Here is a 9,933-nt window from a genome sequence, read left to right as displayed (position 1 = left end):
AGAGTTAATTAGATGTACAGCTTAATGTAACTATGTTTGTTTGGTTTTTTTGTTTTGTTTTTTGTTTTGAGACGGAGTCTCGCTCTGTCGCCCAGGCTGGAGTGCAGTCACGTGAACTTGGGTCACTACAAGCTCCACCTCCCGGGTTCACGCCATTCTCCTGCCTCAGCCTCCCAAGTAACTGGAACTACAGGCGCCCAACACCACGCCCGGCTAATTTTTTTTTTTTAATTTTTTAGCAGAGACGGGCTTTCACCATGTTAGCCAGGATGGTCTCGATCTCCTGACCTCGTGATCCGCCCTCCTGGGCCTCCCAAAGTGCTGGGATTACAGGCGTGAGCCATTGCGCCTGATCCATAACTATGTTTAAAATGTTCAAGATGATAAAAAAATAAAAAAGGTCTGAGAATATCAGCATGGAGTAGTAAAATTTTAAAAAGGGCACAGCATAACTGAAAAGAACTAAAGAGAAACTATAGAGTCAAAAAGTACAATAGTGAAACTAAGAACTCAAAATCAGAGGAACAGTAAACTGGAATATAGGTGAGACATATATAAGAAAAATACAAGGGATTATAGAGAAGAGAGTAGTAAATATAGACTATATAGTTAAAAGTATGTGTAATTATAGTTCCAAAGGAGAAAGAATGATGCAAAAAAAAGGTTAAAGAGATAATGCCTTGGAATTTCCCAAATGATGAAAAGCATCAAGCTACAGATTTGAGCCCTGCAAACACCAACCAGGAAGAAGACACAGAAAACCATTTCTAGGCGTATCATAGTAAAACGGCTAAAAACCAAAGACAACAAAAAAATCATTAAAAAGTGGCTAGTGAGAAAAACACACACCAAAACATAAGGCTAACTTTTCCATAGAAAGGACAGAAGCAAGAAGACAATGGCAAAATACCTTCAAAGTGCCGAATAACAACTAACTAAAACATCTACACCCAGTCAAACTACTGTTTATTATCAGGTAAAATAAAGTTGAGGAAATTCATCCAGAGCAGACCAACCAAAGGAAATATTAAAGGATATTCTTTGATGTAAGAAGAAAAAATGATTTTAGATGAAGGTTTAAAAATGCAAGAGAAAGGATGAAAAGCAACAATGGTAAAAATGAACATAGATCTAAATGAATTGTGGCTGTATAAACATTCTCTTGTGGGGTTAACATTGGGAGGCCAAGGTGGGAGGAGGTATGTTTCTTCTATGTCAAATTTGTTTTTATCATGAAGTGATGTTTAATTTTAGCAAATGTGATTGCTGCATCTATTGAGAAGATTAATATGGTTTGGCTCTATGTCCCCACCCAAATCTCATCTCGAATTATAATCCCCACATGTCGAGGGAGGGACCTGTAATCCCCACATGTTGAGGGAGGGAGGTGATTGGATCATGGGGGCGGATTCCTCCATGTTGTTCTCATGATAGTGAGTTCTCATGAGATTTGATGGTTTTATAAGCATCTGGCATTTCCCCTGCTTTCACTTCTCTCTCCTGTTGCCATGTGAAGAGCTTCTTGCTTCCCCTTTGCCTTCTGCCATGAATGTAAGTTTCCATAGGCCTCCCCAGCCATGTGGAACAGTGAGTTAATTAAACCTCTTTCCTTTATAAATTACCCAGTCTCAGGTTTATTTATAGCAGTGTGAAAATGGACTAATACAAAGATCATACGGTTTTTGTCCTTCATTCTGTTGGAAATGATGTATCATGTTTATTGATTCATGTACATCAAACCATCCTTGCATCCCTGGGATAAATCCCACTGGATCATGGTATTATCTTTTGGATGTGCTGCTGGATTCAGTTTGCTAGCATTTTGTTGAGGATTTTTGCGTTTATGTTCATCAAGGATATTGGCCTGTAGTTTTATTTTTTGTTTGGTTTTGTCTAGTTTTGTATCAGGGTAATGTTGGCTTCATAGAATGAGTTAGGAAGAATTCCTTCCTCTTCGATTTTTTGGAATAGTTTGATAAAAGTTGGTGTTATTTCTTTTTTTGTGTGATTTAGTTTTTATTTCATAATCATAAACTTAACGCTGGAATCCAACTAGGCATGGAAGGGAACAAGGAAAACATGGAACCCAAAGGGAAATGTAGCGAGAGCACAAAGATTATAGGATACTGTGAGCAAATGGGGTGGAGGGGTGCTCTCCTGAGCTACAGAAGGAACGGTCTGGTGGTTAAGATAAAACACAAGTCAGCTGAGCACGGTGGCTCACACCTGTAATGCCAGCACTTTGGGAGGCCAAGGCGGGTAGATCACAGGTCAGGAGATGAAGATCATCCTGGCCAACATGGTGAAACCTCATCTCTACTAAAAATACAAAAATTAGCTGGGTGTGGTGGTGTGTGTCTGTAATCCCAGCTACTTGGGAGGCTGAGGTAGGAGAATTGCTTGAACCAGGGAGTCGGAGGTTGCAGTGAGCCGAGATTGCACCACTGCACTCCAGCCTGGGGACAGGGTGAGACTCCATCTCAAACAAAACAAAACAAAGCAAAACAAAACAACACAAAAAAGATAAAACACAAGTCAAACTTATTAGTGTCCACAGTCAGCAGTGGTGATCTTCTTGCTGGTCTTGCCATTCCAGGACCCAAAGTCCCCGTGGCCTCCACAAATATTCATGCTTTTTTTTTTTTTTTCCCCCTGAGACAGAGTCTTGCTCTGTTGACCAGAATGGAGTGCAGTCGTGTGATCTGAACTCACTGCAAGCTCTGCCTCCTGGGTTCATGCCATTCCCCTGCCTCAGCCTCCTGAGTAGCTGGGACTACAGGTACCCACCACCATGCCCGGCTAATTTTGTTTTTGTAATTTTAGTAGAGACGGGGCTTCACCTTGTTAGCCAGGATGGTCTTGATCTCCTGACCTCATGACCCACCCACCTCAGCCTCCCAGAGTGCTGGGACTACAGGCATGAGCCACCACGCCCAGCCATTCATGGCTTCTTTCACCTTGCCAAAGACCACATGCTTGCCATCCAGCCACTCAGTCTTGGTGGTGCAGATGAAAAACTAGGAACTGTTTGTGTTGGATCCAGCCTTTGCCATGGACAAGATGCCAGGACCTGTATGCATCAGGATCAAGTTCTCTCATCATCAAACTTTTCCCCGTAGATGGACTTGCCGCCAGTGCCATTATGACGTGTGAAGTCACCACCCTGACACATAAACCCTGGAATAATTCTCTGAAAGTAGGAACCGTTATAACCAAATCCTTTCTCTCCAGTGCTCAGAGCATGAAAGTTTTCTGCTTTGGAAACTTGTCTGCAAAAGGTTCAAAGGAGACACACCCCAAGGGCTCACTGTCGATGGCAATGTCAAACCGACAGCTCACCATCGATGGCAATGGTGGGGTTGACCATGGGTGGTAATATGGGGCTCCCAGTGGCGACATCTGCAAAGTCGGTGTTATTTCTTCTTTAAAAGTTTGTTAGAATTTAGCAGTAAATCTGGTTCTGGGCTTTTCTGTATTGGGAGAGTTTTTTACTATTGCTTCAATCTTATTACTTGTTATTGGTATCTCTGAGTTTTCTGTTTCTTCCTGGTTCAATGTTGGTAGGTTGTATGTGTCCAGGAGTGTATATATTTCCTGTAGGTTTTCCATTTTTGTTATTTTATAGTTGCTCATAATTGTCTCTAATGATCTTTTGTATTTCTGTTGTATCCGTTGTAATGTCTTTTTTTTTTTTTTTGAGACGAAGTTCTGCTCCTGTTGCCCAAGCTGGAGTGCAATGATGCGATCTCAGCTCACCATAACCTCTGCCTCCCGGGTTCAAGTGATTTTCCTACCTCAGTCTCCCAAGTAGCTGGGATTACAGGCAAGCACCACCATGCCTGGCTAATTTTGTATTTTAGTAGAGACAGGGTTTCTCCATGTTGCTCAGGCTGGTATCGAACTCCTGACCTCAGGTGATCTGCCTGCCTTGGCCTCCCAAAGTGCTGGGATTACAGGCATGAGTCACCGCACACAGCCATGTCTCTTTTTTCACTTCCGATTTTATTTGTTTGGATCCTCTCTTTTTCTTGGTTAGACTAGCTAGTGGTTTATTGATGGTGTTTATATTTTCAAAGAACCAATTTTTCATTTTGTTGATTCTTTTTATTTTTATTTTTTCAGTTTCTATTTCATTTTACTTTGCTTTGCTCTTTATTCTTTCTTTCCTTTTACTAATTTTAGGTTTAGTTTGTTCTTGCTTTTCTAGTTTTTTGAGGTGGATGTTTTAGGTTGTTTATTCAGTATCTTTCTACTTTTTAGGTATAGATATTAATTGCTATAAACTTCCCTCTTAGCATTGCTTTTTCTGCGTCACAAATGTTTTGGTATGTTTTTCCATTTTCATTTGTTTCAAGAATTTTTACTTTCTTTCTTTCTTTTTTCATTAACCCATTGGTTATTCAGGTGTATGTTGTTTAACTTCCACATATTTGTTCCCAAAGTTCCTGTTGTTGATTCCTAGTTTTCAGTGTGGTCTTAGAAGATACTTGATATGATTTCAATTTTTAAAACTTTGTTGAGGCTTGTTTTATGGTCTAACATATGGGCCATCCTGGAGAATGTTCCATGTGCTCATGAGAATTTATTTTCTGTTGCTGTTGCATGAAATGTTCTCTAAATGTTAGATCCACTTGGTCTAAAGTGCAGTTTAAATCCAATGTTTCTTGACTTCCTGTCTAGATAATCTCTCCCAGGCTGAGTGTGGGGGTGTTGAAATACCCAACTATCGTATTAGTCTCTCTTTTTAGCTCTAATAATATTTGTTTTATATATCTGAGTTTCTGATGTTGGGTGCATAGATACTTACAATTGTTATATCCTCTTGCCTAATTGATTCCTTTATTATAATTTTCTTGTCTCATGGTTTTTTGACTTAAAACTCTCCTTTCATATAAGTAAGTGTAGCTACTCCTGCATGCTTTTGGTTTGTTTGCATGAGGTATTTTTTTCCATCCCTTCATTTTCAGTCTATGTGTCTTTATAGGTGAGATGAGTTTCATGTAGACAGGATATATTTGGGTCTTATTTTTGTTAGCCATTCAGCCGGTCTGTATCTTTTAGTTGGGGGAGCTTAAACTTTTACGTTTCAGCTTGTTATTAATAGGTGAGGACTTCCTGTCATTTTGTTGTTTTCTGATTGTTCTGCATATCCTTTCTTCCTTTATTCTTCTTTTTACTTTCTTTTATGATTTGGTGGGCTTGTTTTAGAGTAACAACATTCCTATTCCTGTTTTGTGTATCTGCTCTACCAGTGAGTTTTATTACTTTTGTAAGTTTTCATGATGGTAGATGTTGTCCTTTTGTTTCCCAGTGTAGGGCTCCCTTAAATATTTCTTGTGGGGCTAGTCTAGTGGTAATGAATCATCTCCATTTTTGTTTTTCTGGGAAAGACTACTTTCCCTTCATTTTTGAAGGATAACTTTGCTGGACATAGGATTCTTGGTTGACAGTTTCTTTTTTTCTCTCTCAGTACTTTGACTATTTCATTCCTTTCTCTCCTGACCTACAAGAATTCTGCTGAGAAATTCATTGTTAGTCTGATGGAGATTCTCTTATATGTGGTTTGATGCTTTTCTTTTGCTGTTTTTAGAATTATCTGTTTTTGACTTTTGACAGTTTGACTACCATTTGCCTCTGGGAAGACCTCTTTAGATTGAATCTATTTGGGACTCCTTGAGTTTCCTGTTTCCAAATGTCTATGTCTCTTGCAAGACCTGGGAAGTTTTCAGCTATTATTTCATTAAATAGGCTTTCTCTACCTTTGCCCATTTCTTCTCCTGGAACTCCCCAAATTTGAATTTTTGTTCTTTTGTGTCCCATATGTCACATGGCTTGCTTTACTGTTTTTTATGTCTGACTTGGTTATTTCAAAAAACATGTCTTCAGTTCAGAAATTATTTCTTCTGCTTTATCTTGTCTTATTATGTTGTCTTCAATAAGATGAGGTTATGTAGGTTGTAGTGGGACTTCACTGGGGATAGGGACACCAGGTGAGCCAGTCCTCTAGCACCAGTGGTGGCAGCAGAAGGGTAGATGGGCCAGTCCTCAGTTGCCTGGGTGGTGTACTTCACGTGGCAGGCTCAAGCGCTGGCGGTGGTAGTGGCAGGCCAGGCAGGTGGGTCCTCGGGGCCCTGGATAGCGGTTGTGGTACTGACAGTGGCAGTAATGTCAACAGGCTGGCCCTCAGGCCCCTGGGTGGTATGCATGAGTGCCAGTGGAGGTGTCAATGGGCTAGCCAGCGCAGTCCCTAGGCTCCTAGGTAGCATACATGGGTGGGTGTTGGCAGTGGCAGTGGTGGGTGGGTTGGGCCTGTCCTTAGGCCCCCAGAAGTGCATGCAGGCACGGACAGCAGGAGTGGACTTGACAGGCCTGTCCTCAGGCCCCCAGAAGTGCATGCAGGCACGGACAGCAGGAGTGAACTTGACAGGCCTGTCCTCACACCCTTGGATGGTGTGTGAGGGAGGATTGTTCCTTAGGTCTCTTCACAGCATGTACAGGTATGAGGTGGCCCTGCTGCTGGAAGGGCAGGACTGCAGTCGGTGGCAGCTGTCTCGGGCAGTCAGCTGCCAGGCTGCAGGGAATGTACACTTCGGCCCCTTTTGTCCTTGGGGCAGCCTCCCTGATGTGCTTCACCACCCATTCTCTAGGGTGTAGGATACTATGTGGGCTAGAGTGCTGAAGAACTGGCCATAGCACTGGGTCCAGCTGGCATTGCAATGCTGCAGTCCTCTAGGTGGTTGTGGGAGGATGTCAGTGGGGCTCCAGGAATGTGGAATTGCAGGGGCTGTTGAGTCCCAGGGCAGGATGTAGTCTGGTGGGGGCTGAGCTCTCATAATGGCACCATGCTGCAGTTGCTTGGGTGTTGGGGGTGAGTGGGATCCAGTGTGAATTCCCTTTCTTGAACAATGCAGTTTTGTGAACTCCAAGCAGCTCCCTATACTAGGCTCAGGGCCTGTTAGGGCCAAGGCACTCTCTGGTGGCTAGGACCGTATGTATCCCTGGTGGGAATGTGGACTGCTGGGAATCTCCCCCTTACCTTTTCCTAGTAATGGCAAGTTCATCCCAGCTCTGAGCCAATTCCAGCTGGGCTGGGTGCTTCTTTGTTTCTCTCTCCTGTACCTCAGAGGTGCCCTGTCATTTTCCTGGTGAATTCTAGTGTTCTCTCTTAGTCTACTTGACGTGTGGTTATCTACTTGCTGCTTTGGTCCCGCTTTGTGGAGGAGGTGAGTGCCAGGCACCTCATGAGCCATGTTGGTTACATCTTCCCTAAAAGAACTTGACACAGATCTTAAAAGGAACTTATGGGCTAATACCACTGAGTAAAAAAAAAAAAAGACACAAACCCCTCAAATATTGGCAAATCAAATCCAGGAATACACATTTAAAAATACTTCACGATCAGCCGGGCACATTGGCTCATGCCTGTAATCCCACCACTTTGGGAGGCCAACGCTGGCAGATCATTTGAGATCAGTAGTTCGAGACCAGCTGGGCCAACATACCGAAACCCTGTCTCTACTAAAAATACAATCAATCAATCAATCAGCCAGGCTTGGTGGCAGTCACCTGTAATCCCAGCGATTTGGGAGGCTGAGGCAGGAGAATCACTTGAACCCAGGAGATGGAGGTTGCAGTGAGCTGAGATTATGCCACTGCACTCCAGCCTGGGGACAAAGTGAGACTTCCTCTTGAAAAAACAGAGAACAAAAAAAATGACAATCAACTTGGCTCATTGCTGGAATGCAAACTTCGTTTAATGTTGAAACATAAATATAACTCGCCAAATGAGAAAAACTTTAGGATCACTTGAATAAAATGCAGAAAAATCATTTAATAAATTTCCACATCCATTAATTATTTTTAAAAAAGCCCCTTAGCAAATTAGAAAGCTAAGGTAGCTTCTTTAGTCTGATAAAAGAGATCCACCCAGGTATTAAGCCCAGTACTCAATAGTTATCTTCTCTGCTTCTGGGCTTAATACCTGGGTGATGAAATAATCTGTACAACAAACCCGTGGCACAAGTTTACCTATGTAACAAGCCTTCACTTGTACTCCCAAACCTAAAAGTTAAAAAAAAATTTTTTAAAGAGAAAAATAGGAACACAAAAATGCAGTATTAAATCATAACTGCATAAAATTAACTGTAGCACATGATGTACTACTTTAATAATTTTGCAGCCTCTCTCATCGCTACTGTGGTGAGTTCCAGTGTTGCCAGTATCTGCTTAAAGCGCTGTGTGATGCTAATCATCTCTGTGTGAATAGTTTGTCTCTCCACTAAATTATGTATCATGGTGAAAAAAAAAGATATCCACAAAAAAAATCGACAGAAAAAAACCGTACTTAGTATTGAAAACTTACCCTTCAGCAAAAGGTTGAGTATTACCTCTATTCAACCTTTTACTAGAATTCGGAACCATTCATTGCAGAAGGGCAAGAAAAAGAAATAAAATGTTGAAAGGAAGAAACACAGCCATAGTTACTTTCAGGTGATACATGCAAAATCAAAGTAATTTATACAGGCCGGGCTTAGTGGCTCATGCCTATAATCCCAACACTTTGGGAGGCTGAGGCAGACAGATTGCTTGAGTCCAGAAGTTTGAGGCCAACCTGGGCAACATGGTGAAACCCTGTCTCTTAAAAAAAAAAAAAAAAAAAATTAGCTGCGTGTGGTGGTGCATGCCTGTGGCCCCAGCTATTCAGGAGGCTGAGGAGGGAGGATCACCTGAGCCCAGGAGACAGAGGCTGCAGTGAGCCGAGAGTACACCACTACACTCCAGCCTGGGTGACAGAGTGAGACCCTGTCTCAAGGGGAAAAAAAAAAAAAAAAATTTATATAAATAAATTGTTAGGATTAATTAAAAAGTTTGGTAAGTCTGCCAAATACAAACATCAAATGTATTTGTATGGACCTTTGCTCTGGAACTTTATTAAAATACAGGTTTGGCTGGGTGCAGTGGCTCATGCCTGTAATCCCAGCACTTTGGGAGGCTGAGGTAGGTGGATCACCTGAGGTCAGGAGTTCAAGACCAGCCTGACCAATATGGTGAAACTCTGTCTTTATTAAAAACACAAAAATTAGCTGGACATGGTGGTACGTACCTGTAGTCCCAGCTAAACTCAGGAGGTTGAGACATAATTGCTTTAACCTGGGAGGCGGAGGTTGAAGTGAATCGAGATCACACCACTGCATTCCAGCCTGGATGACAAAGCGAGACTCCATCTCAAAAAATAAATAAATTAACTAAATTAAATACAGCTTTTAGGGCTCCACCCCCATTTCTAAATCAGTAGCTCCAGGGCAGGGCTCAAGAATGTGCATTTCTTTTTTTCTGTTTTTTTTTTTTTTTTGTTCTGTTTTTTTTTTTTTTTTGAGATGGAGTCTCACTCTGTCACCCAGGCTCGAGTGCAGTGGTGTGATCTCGGCTCACTGCAACCTTCACCTCCTGGGTTCAAGCGATTCTCCTGCCTCAGTCTTTCGAATAGCTGGGATTACAGGAGCCAGCCACCATGCCCAGCTAATTTTTGTGTTTTTAGTAGATACAGGGTTTCACCATGTTGGCCAGGCTAATCATGAACTGCTGACCTCAGGTGATCCCCCGGCCTCACCCTCCCAAAGTGCTGGGATTACAAGTATGAGCTGCCAGGCCCCACCAAGAATGTGCATTTCTAGGGGTACCAAAAAATAGTAAGATTGAATAAGATCTAGTATTTGATAGCACAACAGAGTAGCTAGAGTTGATAATTTAATTGTCGATCTTAGAATAACTAAAAGAGTATAACTGGATTGTTTGTAACACAGGATAAATGCTTGAGGTAATGGATATCCCAATTACCCTGATGTGATAATTACATGTTATATGCCTGTATCAAAATATTTCATGTACCCCATATGTATACCTACTATGTACTCACAAAAATTAAAAATTAAG

General features: G+C 41.9%; 1 pseudogene; it reads right to left on the bottom strand.

Annotated features, from left to right (window-relative positions):
• Positions 1 to 2,544: 2,544 nt before the first annotated feature.
• LOC105523406 lies at positions 2,545 to 3,342 on the bottom strand (annotated as a pseudogene).
• Positions 3,343 to 9,933: the final 6,591 nt, after the last annotated feature.

This window comes from Colobus angolensis, unplaced genomic scaffold (assembly GCF_000951035.1).
Source record: "Colobus angolensis palliatus isolate OR3802 unplaced genomic scaffold, Cang.pa_1.0 Scaffold46, whole genome shotgun sequence".
NCBI lineage: Eukaryota > Metazoa > Chordata > Mammalia > Primates > Cercopithecidae > Colobus > Colobus angolensis.
The sequence above is the reverse complement of the archived record's forward strand: the minus strand, read 5'-3'. Positions and strand labels throughout refer to the sequence as shown.